Below are 20,893 nucleotides of genomic sequence, written 5' to 3'. Positions count from 1 at the left end.
AGACAAGTGTGATGGTTCCAGTCAAAATTTGGCTGGCCCAGTATTTCCTTCCCAAACCAGACTGTTGGATCCAGAATAAATATGGGGCCCCTGACAGGCTCAAGAGGGGAAAAAAAAAAAAAGGAGTCAATGGTGCTGCTGCCATTGCTTCACTTTTTGTCTTTCAGGCAAAGCCATTCAGGGACCTAAGCTCTACAACACAGTATTAAAAATAATTTGGGGTCCTCCACCAGAAGTGCAAGAATTTGTGTTCTTCTAGCTGCAATTTCTGCATTTAACCAAGCACATTCAGCTACCACAGCCAGTGGACTCAGACAAGAATGGCTGACATGACTTTCAGGAGAACCAGCAGGTGAGAGACAAGCTATGCAGCTCCAGAAAAGGAAAGAGCAATAGCAAGAGGAGAGATGCTGGGGGTACGCGACACGGGCGGAATGGCTGCTGCTTTGCGAGGATGCTATTACACTCTGCATTTTCAGAAAACACAAAGTGCGTATCTACGTCACTGGGCTTTTGGTACCCGGGAGCTTTAGAAAACAGACAGAACATTTTCATGGTGCTTCAGGACTATCACTTGAAAACTGATGATTACAAACACATGCACTTTCAAGTTCATTATCAGTTTGAAAAAACTTGGGAAACTAAAGATTACTCCTGTACTGTGAAGGCCTCGACTCTCAGCGCCAAGATAAAATCACTCTCATTTTTCAAGAACCTCCAATGCTGAGCAGACAGGTGTGACTTTGACAGTAGCATATGTCACCAGCATTTTCTGACTCTAATAGTCTAATTTAATCACCGCCTGAAGGCACAGGATTCTTACCTTCTCTTTTTGGGATGTTGATATATACATTTATATTTTTAAAGTCCACATCTATTTTTATACTCGCATACAAACTAGGCATATGGGAGTAAGCCAATTTTCAATTATAAACCCGTCATTAAGAAGAGACATCATGCAAAGGACCATTTGCTTAAACAAGTGCGTACAGCTAATTTGCACAAGAAAAGGTCACTGTGAGTAGATTAAGATTATCTCCACTGAGAATAAAAAAAAACCTTTGCTGCATTAATTAAACTGCAAAATAGACTCCAAAGGAGGACAGATTTTAGAAGGTGCAAATTTAGCTAAATAAAATATATTGTATTTTGATACCAATGGCTTTTACTTCTTCATCAAATATAGAATATAGCTGATAACTATCTCTAAATTCCATTGTTGATAATGTTTGAATCCCTAAGAGAATGAGAATGTGGAAATGTCACACACATACACAGCTTAAACTGATTATTTTTTAAATATAGGAAAGTTGGATATACTTCAGACCACCGCAAGGTTTAATAAATGCTCAAAATAGAAACCTCTGCAGAAGTATCACAGAAGGTCCCACATGCTCATCATTAGGCTGCTAAAAATGTAAAATCCCATTAATGTTCTGGATTGTAACAAGTCGCAAAGTTGCCAGCTGAAAATTACTTTAGGGAAAAGGTAGATGGAGGAGCAGGAAAAAAAAATGTGACAGGAAAATTCAAATGACAGCTATACTAGGGTGCTGACTCTGAAAGGCTCGCACAGGGATGAGTTGCTGATATAGCAAATGCAGCTGACCTGCTGGGAGCATCTATCCATCTCCGAGAAAGGGAACAGCAGGTGCAGGAGAGAGCGCCTTTGCAAGAGGCACACCTGGCAGGTGGAATGGCTCACACCCGTTTTCTGAGTCTCAGGTTCTCCCTCTGTAGAATGAGGCTTCATTGCGGAAGCCTGGGTTTTCACTTACATTACCCTTTATGTGACTGTCTGATGATGAAGGAATGTCCGTTGAGAGGTTCTCATGCTTACAAGCTCTCCACACCACAACCATATATATGGATGTATACCACATATATGGGGAATGTATGCTACAAAAACACGGTGCATGGATGCAAGGCTCTTGGGCACCAAAGTAAACCTATCAATTAATTTCCACTTCTGTGAAGCACACTCACAACGATTACTTTTCTTCAGATTTCTAAGCACACCCAGTTAATGAAATGGTCTCATGAGCTCTGTGGATAGCGAATCTATGAATGACTGGTGTGTCTGAACTAAAGGAGCAAGGACACAGAATTGCAAGTGGGGCAGACAATGGTTCTGGTTGGGTCATGTGTCTGGGGCCTTCTCACCCACTCACTGTGACTCTATCCTACTCCACTTGCAACCGCTTACAGATATTCAAATTCATCCCTTTAATTGGTCCCCCCACCATTTTTTTTTTCCAGAAATACTATGTCTCTGACACTGTTCCATCCCCATGGATGAAATGCAATGAATTTCTTTTCTGTTTTTGGTTATTGCATCTACCCAAGAATCACTTGACAACCAGAACAGCTGACTGAGGGAAGAATACACCAAGAAACATCTGCATTACATGAAGATTCCGGAAGTCCAGTCTTCCAGGACTGTGCTGTCGTGCTCTTCAGCAAACTATTTCGTGATTCAAAGTAATGTGAGGAATTTGGAAAATGGTCTAAGGGAATCACAGCAAACAGAAATGTCCATTCAAGTTCACCTAAAGAGTCTGTGGCAACCGAGCCATGCTCTGTTCCATCCCCTGTCCCACCAGCTCCACCCTGCAATTCTGAAGCCTGGATGCCCTGTCCCTCCGGCTCCAAGAATGTAGAAAAGGCAACTCAGATACAGAGAGAGAAAGAGAGAGAGAGAGAGAACACTTGCAATCATATATCTGATAAGGGACTTTTATCTAGAATATACAAAGAACTCTTCCGACTCAACAATAAAGAGACAAATGACCCAAATTAAAAACTAGAAATTTGAACAGACACTTTCCAAAGAATATCTAGTGAATGCCAATGAGCACAGGAAAAGATTCATAACATCATTTGTCATTAGGGAAACGCCAAATTGCAGCTAAAATGAGACACCACTTTCTACCCACCAGGATGCTAGGAGCAAAAGGAAAGATACAAGAAATTAACATCCCTCATCCGCTGTGGGTAGAAACTGAAGTGGTGCAGCCACTTTGGAAAATAGTCTGGCAGTTCCCGTTCAAGCCAAAAATGGACTTACCATATAACCTAGAAATTGAACTCTTAGGCATTTATCTCAGAGAAATGAAAACTGATTTATGTGTAAGAACTTGGCCTCAAATGTTCACAGCAGTTTTATCTGTAATAGCCCCAAAATGGAAACCACTCAAATATAGTGAATGATGCAACCAACTGTAGAAGCTTCCACAGCCCAAAGCACTTCTCAGTAATGAAACTGAAAACTACTGATAGACACAAGCTCAAGGAAATCATGCCGACTCAAAAAGCCAACATCCACAGAGTAAATACTGCGTTATTCTGTTGACAAAACTTTCATGAGATGACCTAATTACGGGATGGAGAATAGATCAGTGGTGACTGCTGGTGTGGATGGGGAGGGTGGGGCCGAAATGTCGAGGAAACTTCCCAAGTCAAATGGAGGAAGAAGAGTCTCTACCATTGTCTGTACCTACAATGGCATCATACACTTAAACAGCAGAATGATGGACCTGTGACTACTGTGAAGGATGATACCAGTGTAATAATAGAGCGGAAATCAGTTGTGGGAGCGAGGAATGAGAAGGGTGGTAGGGGAAAACCATGAGTCTATGGAACTCTAACATGAGGAACAAACAAACATATATATAAATTGCTTAACTCTTCCTATTCCATAAGTTTAGAAACATTCGTCACATCATAGTCATATGCTTCTTGAGGCCAAAAGCTAAACACATGATATCCTAACCAAAAAGCTGAGAGCACGAGAGAAATACTCATCTTCAGAGAATGCTCATTTTTAATTAATAAACGGTTGCACTGCCATTTTCAGATGTGTATTAAGTTTTTACTGTAACTATAATGACACAGCAGGTCGAAGACTTTTCCTAAATAACTGCAGAGTAATGCAATCAAAGTGGCATGACCTTGAATTTAACCTAGAAGCTAACACCATTATCTATGGCCATAATAATTTTCCCAGTAAAGTCGTTTTGAATAATGTATGGGTGACACCCCATGGAAAATGGTCTATGTAGTAATGCATAATTGAAGTCCTTCTCCTCAGCACATTCTTGCTGGCAATGCTTCAGCACACCTGTGGGGGGTGGTGGAGAGCAGGGACCATGTGGCATAGTGCACAAATGCCCCCGAACACCAACATCACTTGCAAACCTGCAAACTTGTGGCCCATCCAGACCAGCTGAAGCAGAAACCGCGGACAGGACCTAGCAGACTGCATGCCAACAGGCCCCCCAGGGACTCACAAATGCACCTTCCACTGGGGTGGCTTTTAGGAGCTTAGTCATCAAAAGCTTAGTGGATAAGCAGTTTTAGATGCTGTCAAATCTGGGTTCAAATTCCAGCTTTGCTCTTCACAACAAGCTCAGGGAACTTGGGAAAGTTATTTAATTTGTTTAATCTTAATTTCCTGGTTGGAAAAGTAGAATTCTTTCATGGAAAGGATTAAATGATTCATTTTAGCTAAAACACAGGCTCATAAACAGTAGTTAAAATCATTATCATTGGGCCCAGCGCGGTGGAGCAGTGGTTAAGGTCCTCGCCTTGCACGCCCGGGATCCCATATGGGTGCCGGTTCTATCCCGGCAGCCCCGCTTCCCTTCCAGCTCCCTGCCTGTGGCCCGGGAAAGCAGTTGAGGACGGCCCAAAGCTTTGGGACCCTGCACCCATGTGGGAGACCCGGAAGAGGCTCCTGGCTTCGGATCTGCATGGCATCGACCGTTGCGCTCATTGGGGAGTGAATCATCGGACGGAAGATCTTCCTCTCTGTCTCTCCTCTCTGTATATCCGCCTTTCCAATAAAAATAAATCTTAAAAAAAAAAAAAAGAATCACTATCATTGAAGGGAAGCGACAGAATGTAATGAAACACAGTCAGTTTAAAGCAAGACCATCCGAGTGGGAAATTGCATTATCTACCATTTCCTGTGTGACTGTAACAAACTACTGAACTTCTCTGAGCCTTAGAGTTGTGAGGAGCCAAGAAAATCAAGTACGCGTCATTGGAGCACTAAGCAATTCCAAGTTGTTAGAGTAAATGATAACAAAATGAGAGAAATACAAACATAACAAAAAAAATCCCACTTGTAGCAATTAACAAACAAACCAGCCCAAAGACACAGCCAGGAGACACATGTGGAACAGACCACGTAAAGGACAATAAAAACAGAAGCAGCGAATTACAGTGGAAAAGTAACTTCTAAGCGGAAGGATTTTGCCGGATATCCCCAGAGTGACATGGCCCAGCACCCTGCTGGTGTGTGGTGTCACAGGTTACCTGTCACTCTTAACACACACATGTGCCCATTGCACTGCATCTTGCAAACCAACAAGGACAGGGAAGAAGCAAGTGGTCCGGCCCCTCATCTCTGGTGTCCCTATAAGACTGTTAAGAGTTTGTCGGAAGTAGTTATTTGTAAAGCAGCTTAACAGTATGGCTGATCTGTTTGTTCCCTCTGGCCCCCATTCTCATAAGCACTCCATCTTCTTACACCCAGATTTGAATTACATCCCTTAAGACAAAAAGACAGAAAATAAAAACAGCTCATGATCGTTGTACATCCATAAAGTTACACTGAAATGATGGAAAGAACATAAACATGCTTTGGGCAATTCATCTATGCTTTTTTATTCATCCAAAAAACACTAGTTGGATGCCTACCATGTGTCAGCACTATTCAAGGAGCTAATGGTCTAGTGAAAAGACAACTGTATGATCCCATGAGCGGCGCTCAGGCTGGAAAGTGCTAAGATGATTGTATGGGGTCATGGAGCAGAGGGGAGAGAAGCAGTGGTCACATGGAGGCATGGCAGGGGCAGTTGTAGAATTCTGGTGGAAGTGCTAACAGAGGAGCAAAAGCCACAGGAGTTACGAGGTGGCAGAGGGCATCTCTGGGAGTAAAGAGAGCAGAGCTGGAACAGGCGCCAAGGGCAGAGATGCATCCAGTGTGACGTGGGCAATGCTGGCACAGGGAGGGCCCCGCGGGAGGGCTTTACCTATTCTCTCCTGCAGCACTGATGTGATCCTGTGCCAGTGCGCGTTAAGTCACTGACAGGGTACCACTGCAATCCTCAGGACTGTATATATGCCAACATCACAGGGAAGCAGCAGGTTCAGAGAGCTGCCAAACTCCACCAACCAGGTGGCAGCTAGGAACGGCAGCATTCATGTGGCAGCATCCTGCTGCCTCCTGGATAAGCCCTCACAACACACAGGGCTTGAAAATAGTACTTCTCAGGAAGCCACGTCCTAAGCGAATGTACCTAGTTTCAAGGGTTGGCAAAGCACAGCTATCATTTAAAAAGCAGCTCTTTCTCTCCCATCCAAACACTTAGCCCAGGTCACTGCCAGAAATCTGGTGCTGCAGGGCTTTGTTATTTACTAATCATACTGCCTCGGGCCTTCCAGAGTGTTACAGATCGAATACTGAAAAATCTGCAGTTTTGAGAAAACCTTAGAGCTTGGAACATATATTATGAAATTGGCCGACGGCACAAATTTGAACTGACACACATATGCTCGGGAGCCTGTCTTTTAGCAGGAAAATGGGTCTAGCTGGCTAATGCATCATCTCTGTGAGTTGTCCTGAAAACACAGAGTACACTAAAGAATAAACAACTGGGGTCTTTGAGACTTTTCTAGACTTGGGGAGCCCCTGTTCCTCCAAGACACCACCACACACACACACACACACACACACACACACACACACACACACACACACACACACAGTCCCCAGGGAGAAGAATGAGCCAAGCACAGTGCTGGGGCGAGGCAGGAGTCGCCGAGCTGTGCACATGCACTGGGCAAGGCTGGGAGAATGCTGACCAGAGGACAGCAGTTTGAGGGACACTTAGTGCCCTGCTCCCTGTGGGGCAGCGCCTGCTCCTGGAGATGCAACTCTCAGCCTTAAGCACTGCCTGCTGCTACAGCTGTCGGGGCTGCCAGTCATGCCAAGGATTAGGAATTTATCTCTGTGTTGCTCCTCAGTAGGAGATGCCAATGCTACATTGTCCACTATATAGAAATGTTTGGCTAAAATCAGAGAGTGGTGTTTATGTTCAGACTCCTTGGCTTTTCATGGAAAACAATCTCCCTTATGTGTTAACTGGAAGTTCATCTTAGGAGCCAGTGCTGCTCCTTGCAGTGCTGACATCCCATATGGGAGCTGGCATTCCTGCTGTTCTACTTAGGATCCCGCTTCTCACTAATGTGCCTGGTGAAGCATTAGATGGTCCAAGTGCTTGGATCCCTGTACCCACTGGGAGATCAGGAGGAAGCTCTTGGCTCCCAGCTCCAGACTGGACCAGTTCTGGCCGTTGCAGCCACTCGTAGCCATTTGGGGAGTTAACTGGTGGGTGGAAGATCTACTTCCTCTCTCTGTAACTCCACCTTTCAAATAAGAAAAATAAATTCTAAAAAAAAAAAAAAACAAAAAGAGTCCACTTTAGGGGTGGGTGTCAGAGTAGTCGCTAAGATACTGCTTGGAACAACCACAGCTTATTGGAGAGTTCTAGAAACACTGCTGATTCTAGCATCTCGCAAATGTGCTCCTGGGAGGCAGTAGGGATGGACCAAACATCTGGACCCCTGGCACCCAGCTGAGTTGCTGGCTCCTGCCTGTAGTCTGGCATCCACTGGTTGTCTCAGGCATCTGTGGAATAAAGCAGCAGATGAAAGATGTCTCTTTCTCTTATTCTGCCTTTTTAACAAATAAACACATTGTTTAAAAAGTCCACTTCAGGGCCTGGTACAGTGGCCTAGTGGCTTAATTCCTCACTTTGAACATGCTGGGATCCCATATGGGCACAGGTTCTAATTCTGGCAGCTCTGCTTCCCAACCAGCTCCCCGCTTGTGGCCTGGGAAAGCAGTGGAGGATGGCCCAGGGCATTGCACTCACCTGGGAGACCTGGAAGAGGCTCCTGGCTCCTGGCTTTGGATTGGCTCAACTCTGGCCATTTTGGCCACTTGGGGAGTAAATCATTGGACAGAAAATCTTACCCCCCCCCCGTCCTCTCTGTATATCTGACTTTCCAATAAAAATAAGTAATTATTTTTTTTTTTTTTAAAAAAAGGTCTGCTTCAGTAGAAGGAAGACGGGATGTTTGCACATGGGCTGTGTCTGGATGTGAAGCCTCCGTGGGAAACGCCCGCTCAGCCACATGAAAGATGGTACAATTCTATCCACCTGTCAAAGGGCAGAAGGCACAGCTGGAAGGATCCTTGAATCAAATGGCCTGTCTCAACAAACTTCTCTTAATCTAATATCACTTCTAAACACCCCAACCCATGCTGACCCTAAATGTCTACTGGCATTTTTAAACTTAGCCAAGATAGTAGTTGCTACCTTCATGTGAGTGAAGGCAACACGTACCAGGTGCACCTTATACTTCAAAATGGGTAGAACATCTTAGTTCCTGCTCATTAGACAGCAGTTCAATGGTCAGCATATAAGTGAGCACCTCTGAGCGCCATTAATGATAACAGCTATGGCACTAATGCTCCCCACCCCCGATGCACCATTTCCTGGAGGCAGAACACTGCTACACAGCCTGTGCTCTTCGTCGTCACAACCCCCATGTGACACAGGTGCCGCTGGCCTCATTTCAGACGATGAAGTAGAGTGTTACTACTGGCCTGGCAGGATTTGTACAAGGAGGGCACAGGCTGGGACGTGTGCCCTTGTCATCCAGAGCCACCTAAGAGGAAAGAGTCCCATGATGCCAGCAAAGGTGGAAGGGAGACGCTGCTAATTCACTGTGCACCGAGGCACCAATCCGGGAAAAGAGGCGAGGTATTGCAGCCCCTGTTTTCATTCCCGGCAATGCCAAATCTCAAAAGTACTTTGACATCTAGGCAACTCCACAACACGTGGGCCTAAGTTCTTTGTTTAGAAATAAAGCACTTCCAAAAATGCTAAATAAAAGGCTACCTGGGAACAGAGAAGGGATAAACAATAAGTGAGCCAGCAGTAATGATGACTTCAGATGGATAAATGGCCCAGAAAAAACACACACATAGGCCCAGCAGCCACAAGGAAGCCCAAGGTCATTATCTTACCATTAACCTTTCTCCAGACTCTGCCACAGGGACTAGTCAAGTGGAGCTCGGCCAACAAGCATGGACTGCAGCCCAAGAATACCAAGACAGGATCAGACAGCATAGAGTGTGTGTCTGTAGGCGGCAGCAACTCATGCCAGGCTGGGTGAGTCCATCAGAGCCACTGAGGCAGGAACAACACTTCGCCTTCACACACATGCCCATCTCCCTTCCTTGGCTGAGGGTCTGCACCTGCTGCTAAGTAACCTTTCTCGATATCTGGATGTTTGCAACAATATCCTATGAGATGGCTTCAGAAAGTTCGAAGAAAAATGTCACCGGAAGTTTACTTTGGGGACTGGCCTTGTGGCACAATGGGTTAAGCCACTACCTGTGCCACCTGCATCCCAAGGGGGAAAACCAATTTGAGTACTAGCTGCTTTGCTTCTGATCTAGTTCCCTGCTAATAACGTGCCTACAAAATGAGAGGAAGATGGCCCAATTACTTGGACCCGGGTGAAGTTCCAGGGGCTTGGGCCTGGATTGGCACAGCTCCAACCATTACGCAGATCTAGCTGTCCATAGGGAATGCTCGCTCCCCATCTGCACATGTGAATGTGTAAATACAGATGCATGGGTAGGTCTGTGAGACAAAAACATGTGCTACGGTGAAGGATTTGATGCTACTGACTGTTGGTTTACCGGATCCCCCTTGCAAGAAGATCCGGTTCCTAGTGTCAGAAGACCCAAAGCTCCTATAGTGCCCAGGGGAAGATGGTCGGCAGAGCTGAGTTACCTCTAATTACCTCTCCCTCTTCCCGCAGCTGCCCAGGCCTCCCCCGGGGTACCTGGAGAAGCTGTGAAGGAGGTAGTGAATCCTGTATGGCATCAATCTGGGAAGATGGGAAGAGGCTGTGGAGCACGAAGAAAATGGAAGCATCTGACGGGAGAGGTGGACCAGGTGGCCTAAGGAAATGCTCACGGCTTAAGTCCTGCTCAGTGAGTGAGTACAGAGCAACTTGTTTGAGCCCTGAGTGCTCTGAGCCCTTGGGAGCTGCAAGTGAGTGGTGGTGGAACTTTCTAGAATACAGGTATCCTCAAACCCACCTTTCCAGCATCTCCTCACTTCCTCGCTTTCACTTCTCCTTCCCCTTCAGCACAGGCAGAGGAGCAAATGCACTCTGGCTCAATCTTGATTCCCCCCCAAATTCATTTTCCATGGAACACCAATGATGGCTCTCAAAGACCAGATCCTCTGAACACTCCTCTTAGCACCTGGAATAATATTCAATGATCCTGTAACCCCCTTTCAGGTCATCAGAGGCTCAAGAGAACTGGCCTTAGGCCACGGCTCCAGTACACCTAACCTTTCTCACTATCCACAACAGCTACCATGGTTGGCAGCCTACTCCTTTCCACTTCATGCATTTGTCCTGGCTGTGCCCTCCGCCTGGAACATTCTTCTCCAGGATCTACCTGAATATGTCTATCAGCGTTCCCACGGGACTTGCTTAGAGAGGCTGTCCCAGGCCAGCCTCAAAGTCCAGCACTCAGTTCCCATTGCCCTGTTTCATTCCAGTCCAACATTTACTGGCCTGCATTTCTTAAACGGCTTCACTGTCTTTCTTCCCAAAATAATGCATGCTCCAGGATAGCAGTGGCTTTCTTGTTCTGATTTATCACCATGACTTCAGACCCTACTGCTGTGTTTTATCTTTTACAAGATACCTGTTAAGGGGAACATTGTAGCATAGCGGATTAAGCCATCACCTGCCACATGAGCATTCCACATCAGAATGACAGCTCGAGTCCTAAGACACTCTACTCCCAATGCAGGCCCCTGCTGATGCAGCCGAGAAAGCACGGGAAGATGGCTCAGGTACTCCAACCTCTGCCATCTGTTTGGGAGACCTGTGGGAAGTTCCAGGCTCCTGACTTACGCTTGGACCAGCCCCGGCTATTGCAACCATATAGCTCTAAACAAAAGACTGTCTCCCTCTTTTCTGTCACTGCCTTTCAAATAAAAAATCTTTTTTTTTTTTTTAAAGGAAGAGAGATACCTGTTAAAAAAAAATTCCCAGATCATTTGACTTAGTCCATTCGCTGGGAGTTCATAATGCTTGTAAGGTCATAAAGTGTTCAATGTGCTGGTGACATCTGCAAGGATAATTCATGTAACACATCTCCAAAAAGATAAAGAAAGCGTACCTTACATCTTTGTTTCATGTGAGGCTAGCCTTATTTCTCTCGTTAATGTTAAGATTTGTCAACTTCTCCAAAAGCCATCTGCTCTAAAATCAGGAGTCCATGAAAAACACCTTAAGAATTTTTTTTTTTTCAATAAAAAACAAACGTCTTCAGAGCAGCTTAGGGAGACCATATAATGAAGCCTGCACAGTCTTGACTTCAGCGCTTTAACTGTTGAATTTTCAACAATCGCTTCAGTTCTGAATTCATACTCATTTATAAAATGGGACAATGAGACTGGTCTCACCTCCCTATCAAGGTCCACTGAGCGTATCACAAGGCAGTGAACATGAAAGCATGGACACTTTTCTGCCACGGATCTTGTCCATAGGAGGCAGCAGGTAGAAGCCCAAAGGGCTCACGTCGCTCCATCTGTCCCTTCCCTGAGTCTCACGTGTTACAACATCCGCCCCGAAACGCATTCACTGCTTTAGGAGATGATTTCTACAGAAGCATCTGAAATGGCTAGTTGGTTACCATAGCCGACGATGAAATACACATGCTGGTATGGGCCTGGACTGTGCTAACCATGATTCCCCATTTGCCATTGTGCTAGGTCTCAGTTATTAACCAACCAGGCTGTTCTTGCACTTCAAATTTGTGATGAAAAGAGTTCTGAAAAACCCCAGCTTTGGGGCCCTTAAAGAGACAGCATTTTTTTTTTTTTCCTGTTTTTCCTACTGAATGTCTTGCTGCTTGGTTGCCATGAAGGTGTCTTGGCTTTTAAATAAACTGTCAAGGAAAAACTTGGCATCAAAATACCAAGTGAGTGAGTCCCTTTGTAGGGGAGCTGACAGCTCGGCCCTGAATTAGATAGATAGCTGCTAGGAGTCGGCTCCAAAGAGATTGCACGGTCTCCTCTTTGGAAGGATGCCGGCAACACAAATGGCTGCTCTCAGGATGAAGTCTGAACAGAATTTAGGAAATCATCTTTATGGAAAGTTGACCCAGCAACGGCGATCAACCATATCCCTCTCCACAAGTGTTGGCTTTGGAATTATAAAAAGTTTTGGAGGTGCGAAAACATAATTGGAAAACTTTTTTCTTCCCTGCTTAAAGGGCTAATTGATTTCACAGGTGTTTAATTATCATTTGCTGTGAGATAATACCTTGTAGTGCCATAAAAAATGGATTTAATTTTCGAGTGCTTGCAGAACCATTGCCAAAGCCAAGTTAGAGCTAAAGCTAGATAATTATTCTATAAATCAAACACACTGCCTCCTTTCTTTGAAATTTTTAATACTTGGGGATAATGATATCTGACAACCTTGAAACTAACATGAAAAGGGTTTGCTTGCCAAGTGCCAAAAAAGCAACCAATGGAGCATTTCAGGCAGTTTGGTTCATTAGCGGTGACTCAGGCTTCCCCAGGACCCTGCCCGCAGCCGTCCAAACAGGCCAACAGCAAGGGCTCTGGTGCATGTCGAGACGGTATTCTTCCCTGAGATCCAATGAGCACAAGTCCACAGAAAAAAAGAAAACCAAAACTACTCTTCATAATAATAATGACAACAATAATAAAATAACCTGCCTGGAAACAACTCTTCTTCAACTTTCATTCAAACTAAGAGTTCCGCAAAGTGAAAAGCAAGTTCTTTGGGTTTTTTCCCCAAATTGATCAATGAAGACTCCCCTTTCTTATGCTTAAGGCAAACACTTACACTTCCTCTAAAAACAAGATAGGGGAATCATGAAATTATTTAAAAAAAAAAAAGTTAACAGTTGGAAGGCAACACGAGACTGCCCAGTCCAAACATCCCAGATGAAAAAAAGCAAATTTCCAAGAGGTTGAGTAGCTTGCCCACGACACCAGCAGGAGCAGAAGCAAGATTAAAAAGGAGAGTTCTGAATGAGTTAGAGCAAGGAAAAGAGACGGATTGAGAACAGATTTAAAGTTCCATTCTCACCCAGAGTCTAAAAATGAAAGGAATTTTGCAAGGAAAAAAGTGGAAAGCGAGGTTGCATTTGCAAAGAGGAGTGGCTATCGCCTCAGTAGAGCCCCATCTCCAAAGACTTCAGCGGCTTAAATAACTGCCAGCTGCTTGCTGCTGGGGCCACGGTTCAGACTTTGTTTTCCCCTCTGACTTTTATTCAGAAGCTGCTGCAGCCCTAACACGTTCCATTAGATTAAGTGTGCTTAAATGACTGAAGAGCGCAGGGCAATCTGGCTGGGCGCACGCACACACACACAGCATTATTTAAATTTCATGCCTGTGTACACAGCAGGCGCAAGCCCTAAGCCATTGTGTGACGAGGGTTTTTCAGGCACTTGCAGCTGCCCTTCACAACGCTGGCTAAGATATTGGAAAGCAACCTGCAGGACAGGGTGTGCTGTGCTTGGGTCTCAGTGATAAACATTTGGGCCAAAGGCTGTGGGTAGCCCAAGCAGGGGAATCCAGTACCTTCTGAACAGTAGGGGATGAGAGAACACCCCCAGAGGCTGGCTTGCAATTGCAATGAAAACTCCTGCAATGAATAAGATGGGCGGTAATCACTGCAGTTAACATTCATTAAGAACCTATTACATGCCCAACCTTCTGCAAAAGACTTTCTGTCCATTTGGCCGTTGGCTCGGCCAACAGCATGATGAGGTCGGTAAGATTATGCTTCTCCTTTTATAGGAGAGCAACTGACAATTACTTCAAATTTCTCTAAATGCCGTTAACAAGAAGGCAGGTAGAATTGGAATTGGGACATCCGAATGTAGGTCTAAGTTACTACACTCAAAGCACACACTACCTCCGTTCCACAACACTTCCTGAGGTTACTCTGACAAGGGTGGAGAACGTCTGACCCACAGGCCATGTTAGTCCTGTGATGCCAAGAACCATTGGCTGCATTAGAAATTCAATAAATCTACAGCAGGCCCAGTTTTCAGCAGACAATTTTGTATGGCCTACAAAAGATGTTTACAATTATCCCAATGTTTCTTGGCAGAAACAGATACCCTACTCCCACCCCATGCGTTAGCCAAGTGAGCCTCTCTCTAAGGGATCTGAAGAGAATCACACTGGATTCTAGGGGACAATTCTGTGCTTTTCCAGAGATATGCCCAGAATTGTTGCCAGATGGATGATACTTGTCCTAGTGAGCCCATTAGGTTCAGCTAATGAATGACTCCCAGGTCTTGGAGAGAAGACCAAGCAGGTAAGAAAAATGCCTTCTCCTTGACTGTGTTTTATTCCAGCCAGAATCATGTTTCGAATATAAGAAACCTCAAGACCCTAGTCCTAAGACATTGTATACTTTTACTTTTGCAGCCAGGCCCCACAACATGCCTTGCAGTTTTCCAGTAGGCTGGTATGGGGCCCCAGAATGTGCACAGGGTGGCAAGTCTGTATGGACAGACCAGGAAAGAGACCAAAACCTAATACCGCAGGAGACAAAGACTTTCCACTCACGCACGCATCTATTCATCAGCAATGGTTCTTAGGCCCATCCATTCATGTGCCAGACACCCTACTGTCAGGAAACAATGACGAGCAAAATCAGCATGTAAGTAAATAAATAAACTCATGTTCTTTTATGGAATTCCTTTTAATGGAATCCACTGTCCTGTTTGGGGGAGACTGGCAGTGAATAACAAATCACATCACAGAGCCAACAGGTGTAGTCAACAGTCCATGGAGAGACTGATGGCTCCCAAAAGATGCAAGGCAGAGGAATGTGACCCTGTCAGGACTGAGGAGTTAGCATGAGTCTCTACTGAGTAAATATCAGGCAGGACCAAGGCTGAGCAAAGTTGTGTGAGCACTGCTGATGGAAGTGCAAAGGCCGTCAAGACATTTAAGGCAAGCTCGGGGAAGCAAAGCGCACATTCCCAAGGGACCTCTCAGCACGTCAAACCTCTTCTGATGTGACGTGGGCTACATCCATGGAAGATGGGGCTGAACGACGGCTGGGACTTCCTGCTGTCTGGGAAAACGAGTGTGATGAAATACTGGGTGTCTGGATGGATAGGCACTTTCAGTCAAACTCGTGGACCACGGTAGAAGAGTGCAGCTTCCATGCACCTGCTAGGTAATCACTCGGGGACCGTAGGCATCAACCCATAGCACAGATGGGAAAAGATGTGACAGAAAGGAGCCTTCCTAACATGACTATCAAGGACCCTGGGGCTCATTCCCAATCGTTCTACCTGCTCTTCTCCCCGGGACCTGCCATCTCAAGCTCTTTTTTAGCATGTGCTTATGAACTTTTTTTGCTGCAAAGTTCTACAGGCTCTGTAGAGATGGTGCTGAGTCCCTAAATAATCATATTTTCACAGTAATTAAAAGGCAAATTCCCTAACTCCCTAACTGCTACGAGCAGTTTGAATGCCTATATTTTGCTTTAACATTGAGCATCTCTAGGGTAGAGAAAAACCAGGAAAGAAAATACTGAAATGACTTAATTGCAGTAGGAGGCATCCTTCTGACCAAGTAGCAGTGGAGTGAGTGGAAATGGAAAATCTGCTTCTGTGGGCATGGCTGCCCAGGGAAGAAAAACTACTTAGAGGAGCAGCAGCCAGGAGGGGAGCATGGCTTTCTGCCCAGCATCCAGTACTGACCACTACCTCTGCAGGGCCTAGGCACTGGGAGGCGCTCCTGTGGGGGCATCCTCCTGTTGAGGTGACAGTCCTTCCTGCGGGCTCTAATGGTTGGGAAGGTGAGAGAGACGGATCAGGGAACTTCAGTTATTAAGGTATCAGCTTGTATGGGAGCCAGAAACAAAACTCAACCCACAATTGAGCTTCCTCCACCCAACGCTATTTCCATCCATCTGTCTTCTGGATCATTTAGAGATTACAGGACCTCCCCAAGAACATCCAACACAGCAAAATCAAGATGGGATGGTGAGGTCAGATCAGGCCAGCACTCAGCCATCTAGTCTTTGAAGGCTGCCAAGCCCATCGGAAAAAAACCTAGAGGAAAAACTCGGGCTATGAATGCATTTTGTGCTCTGTAAACCAAAGTTCTGCCTAGAATAAGAAAGCCACAAGGAAAAATGCAAGGAAGAGTTGGTAGGAAAGAATAGAAAACATGCTTATGAAACACCTTACCATTTGGAAATACTCATAGTGCTAATGACAGGACAGTTGCCACAACTGGGGACATACTCCCCTGCGATGGAACCTCCCTGCTGCAGGCACAGTTGTCGCTGTGCGAGTGGCCCAGTCCATGCAGTGAACAGCACGATTCCCACAGGTTCAGTGACATGTCCATAGTCACAAAGGCAGCGAAGGACCACAGGGACATAGTATGGCCCATCTGAACCTGAAGCATGAGGCACTGCAACACTTTGCTGGCATTTCACATGGTCAGTTTTGACGCCATAGGGAGACACAGCTATGAATGTTTATGTCAAGGCACTGGTATCCATTTCAATGGGTGATGCAAATACAGCAGCATGGGCTGCCCTCACTGGGCATTTGGTGCCATGGGAGCTAGTGGGCCCTGGTCCACAGGTGAAGTAGCTGGGGGCCAGAACGCACTCTCTTTGGGTGGAAGAAGGCTGCAGAAGCAGCTGTGTCCTTGGAGAACTACTCATGATTCTAGGACTCCATGATCCATCGGATGAAGGCGGTAACACGCTTCACCTTGGACACTGAACAATCCAAGCCAATCTCGAAAGGCCTTGCCTCTCTCTTTGCTGAGTCCTCATGCAGACTCACATCCTGTGGATGGTTGTACCCCAACACAGCACCAGCCAACACGCGGCGGAACGTCCCCAGCACTGCCCAATCAGCCCTCGGCCCGCAGGCCCTACCGGGTAGCCTGTGCCAAGTGTGCTTATGGGCTAATTTATAGTTTACACAGGTATTCATGCATGAGAAAAGACATAAAACATTTATCCACAAAGGGACCAGTCTGTTATCTTGAAATAATTGTATTTGTTTAAGCAAACTGATGAATTTCATCCTTTCCAACTTACTTAGACAGTTTATATGCAATTTAAGCACCACTTCTTAGGTGTGTGTGTGTGTGTGTAAGGAGACCAAGAAGATTGTATTTGCTCCCTGCCATTTTAGCATGCAAGCTGCTCAGTCTACTGCTCGCAGTGGATGATGGACAATAAGGAACACTGGTGTTACACTGTCAAGTACATGCCCCAGACATGGCTGTGAAATTGTGTAGCTTACATTTGCAAAGCTCAAGGACAGAATGTGTGCAACAAATTTTGGTGCAGGCCATGCCAGCACATTCACTTATGTAGGCAGAACATGCAGTCATGTAGGCAAAGCCTGCTTTGAGGTTGGCTTTGTTGCCAGCGAGACAATAAAGTATGCTACAAAACCAGGCGCTGTTTTGGTTGCTTTTAAAGAGCTACTGTAAGGCCCATTTCAACTGCGCAGGACTAGCACGTGGCCTAGCATTTAGCAAGCCACTCAGGACACACACAACCCAAACAGGAGTGCCAGGATTCGACTCCTAACGCTGGTTCCTGATTCCATCCGTGTTCATGCAGACTCCAGGAAGAAGTGATGATGACTCTGGTAGTCCATTCTCTGGCAGGAGAAGAGAGCTGGGATGAGTTCTTGCCTGCTGGTTCCCTGCTCCCAAACACTGCAGGCTTTTAGGGAATGAACCAATGGATGGAAGGGAATGCACACTGCCTTCAGCCCCTTCCTCTTACAATTTCAAAATTCAAACAAATGTAGTTATGCAATTTAACCGGTAGATGGGGCACTTCCACATGGCAAGCGTCCCCACCAAAGCCACCTGGTGAAAAAGGCGGCTAGGCCAGACTTGCAGTCCCTACCAGTTAAAATGAAAGCAGATGGTGAGGGTGAGGGTGCACCCATCACTGAAGAGGCATTTGAGTATTTCCCTGACTTCTCTTTCACTGTTACTATGATATAAATAAAAGGGGTGGAAATAGTGGGATTAGGAGTCCTGAGGCAAACCAGCTCAGAAGCAATAAACAAGTTCCCACACCTCTTAGAATTCAAGTCAGTTACTAGCTGATTCTTAACTTTGGGCCAGCCTGTGCTGTGTGCCTACTACTGCATGCTGACACGGCTGGCAGGAGACGCAAGAGCTAGACTGAGAACTCAGAACAGAGCCAAGACGTGTGGCCTGGACTTCAGCAGCTGCTGTGGACATAGACAGGGAAGTTGTGGAACAGCACGTGAGATCATTAACAAACCACGATGGTGGCTACAGAGTGGGGAGGGGGCAACACGGTGGTTAGGGGTGGGACGCACAGAGAGAGAAGTCACCTGTGAAGACACAGCGGTGACATCGAGCTTCCTCCACACAGACGCTAGAAAAGCACTTCAGCAGGTAAAGCCTCTCGTAAGGCAGGATACAACACACCATCCTGACGCTCAAGGAAGCACAGACGAACCAGTCCACGTGGGGTGGGGCAGGAGTTGGCAGAGGGAGGCCGAAGGCATCAGAGTGGTATCCCTGGCTCTGGTGCCTATTCATGCCCGCCAGGAACAACAACAACATCCTGAAATTACTTAAACGCTTCATTTTGTGCGTGCTATTAAAAATCCCCCATAGACCCGAAGACAAGCTTCTTTAATGTCACTTTAATAAGATTGCTGCAAGGGATGGGGACTCTGGTCGTCCGCTCTGTGCAGGTGAGAAGACCAAGGCGCGACAGGACAGGGTGGCTTTCTCCCAGTCGCACAGCCACTGCCTGCAGAGCCCAGAGCACCACAGCGGTCAGGCCCCAACAGGCATGTTCTGTTCGCTTTGCTTTTTTCTTTCCTTCTTCCTTCCTTTCTTTTTCTCTTTCTTTCTCTTCTTTCCTCATTTCTTCCTTCTTCCCCCACTCCCTTTTTTTAAATTTGGTATTGTTAAGATACATTTGTTTTAACTGGAAAGGCAGATTTACAGGGAGAGAAGGAGAAAGATCTTCCATCTCCTGGTTCATTCCCAAATGGCTACAAGAGCCAGAGCTGAGCTGAGCTGAAACCAGGAGCCAGGAGCCTCCTTCAGCTCTGCCATGTGAGTGTAGGGTCCCAAGGACTCGGGCCAACCTCCGCTGCCTTCCTAGGCCCTGTACAGGGAGCTGGATGGGAGGCAGAGCAGCCAGGATACGAACTGGTGCACATATGGGATGCTGGCTCCTGAAGGTGGAGGATTAGCCAGTTGAGCCATGGTGCCAGCCCTAAATGTTCCCAGAAACACCCTTGCATTTCCATCTTCCTCTGTGTGCATAAGCACACGTTAGGCTTTTTCTGATTGCATCTTTGAGTAGTCTGGGGTTTGGTGACAAACTCCTGATGTGATCCAAAGAAGAATCTACAGGTTTTCACTGCCCATGAAACCAGAGCGATCTACCTTAGGTGTCAGTACATCAGCACAGACACTAGCATCCGGGTCCCTCCTGGGAGCTTCACCCAGATGTGCCCCGTGCCTGCTCCAGATGGCTTCTTCCACATCCTGCTCCTTCCTTTGGCAAGCACTTCAGACCTTTCAGTACCGTGGGCTGAGGAGCCAGGCCCAAGGAGCAGAGCTGTGTGGAGGGCCCTGCGATATTTCAAAGATGCAGAGCAGGTGCCCTAAGCGGAAGAGGCATACATCACTGCCAGCCTCTCCTCCATGGATCCAATTTTCCCGAAGATGAAGTTGTTTTACATGTTGCACAAAGGTTTCTGCTGCCAGTTAACCCGTCACCTGCTCAATTGATTCCAACCTCTTCCACAGGCAACACACCACGCTGACAGCTCTATAACTCTACACTCTTGCTGGGGTGGGGGGAGGGAGAATGGGTTCCAGGAAAAAAAAAATTAGGAGCGTTGCAAAAATAAACGCGCGCGCGCGCACACACACACACACAGAAAAAGTAACCAAACCAAACCAAAACAAACAACAAACCCTGAATTCCTTGTGTGTCTACCCCAAGGGACATGTTTGCACACTTTCCTTGGTTCCTTCAGTTCAGATCCCACTTGAGCTTAGCCCATGATGGGCGAATATGTTTCAGAAGCTCCGAAGAACAGCCTGTGCTCACTCAGGCCTGCACTCACCTGCTAGGAGGCTCGTGCTTGTTGCCGTCTGCCCAATGAAAGATACTTAAAGCAGTGTTGTTGTTGTTGCGGCTGTTCTAACTCATACCAGTTGTTGACCTGGTTTCAAGGCTTCTCGATTATGCAAATGTATAGTGATGGAGTGCTGGGGTCCAGCATATACAGATGTGGGGGAATAACGGAACATGCATCCCTGCTTTCAGATGATAGATTCCCAATGAAACTGTTCGACATGTGCAGACGATGGGATGTTGGACTGCCTGACACTGTGTGTACACTCAAATAAGAGACTAATAGAATTCCATATGAAGGACTACACTATTGTAGTAAAATGAGAAAAATCTGCTAGGGGTGGGAGTTTGCAGGGGGAATCCCAGCCTATATGAAATTGTATCACGTAATTCAGAATTCAAAATAAAAAAAATATAGTTAAAAAGTTAAAAAAAAAAAAAAAGAAAAGAAAAGAAAAAGAAGTGAAGCTGTGGTTTCCCCTACAGAATTCACAGCTCCGGCACTCGCTCCTCTGCGGAAGAGGTGAACTGCCCCGACCGAAGCCCACGGAAGGATCTTCGGGCAGAGCTGGGCCATGCATGAATCAG

At 46.1% G+C, this 20,893-nt stretch overlaps 1 protein-coding gene across 1 annotated transcript in view; it reads right to left on the bottom strand.

The window, feature by feature from the left end:
- EXT1 (exostosin glycosyltransferase 1) overlaps positions 1-20,893 on the bottom strand; it is a 264,508-nt gene that overhangs the window by 36,562 nt on the left and 207,053 nt on the right. The gene's annotated exons all lie outside the window — the stretch shown is intronic.

This window comes from Ochotona curzoniae, unplaced genomic scaffold (assembly GCF_017591425.1).
Source record: "Ochotona curzoniae isolate NIBS_2020 unplaced genomic scaffold, NIBS_Ocur_1.0 contig_3190, whole genome shotgun sequence".
In the NCBI taxonomy this organism is placed as follows: Eukaryota; Metazoa; Chordata; class Mammalia; order Lagomorpha; family Ochotonidae; genus Ochotona; species Ochotona curzoniae.
The sequence above is the reverse complement of the archived record's forward strand: the minus strand, read 5'-3'. Positions and strand labels throughout refer to the sequence as shown.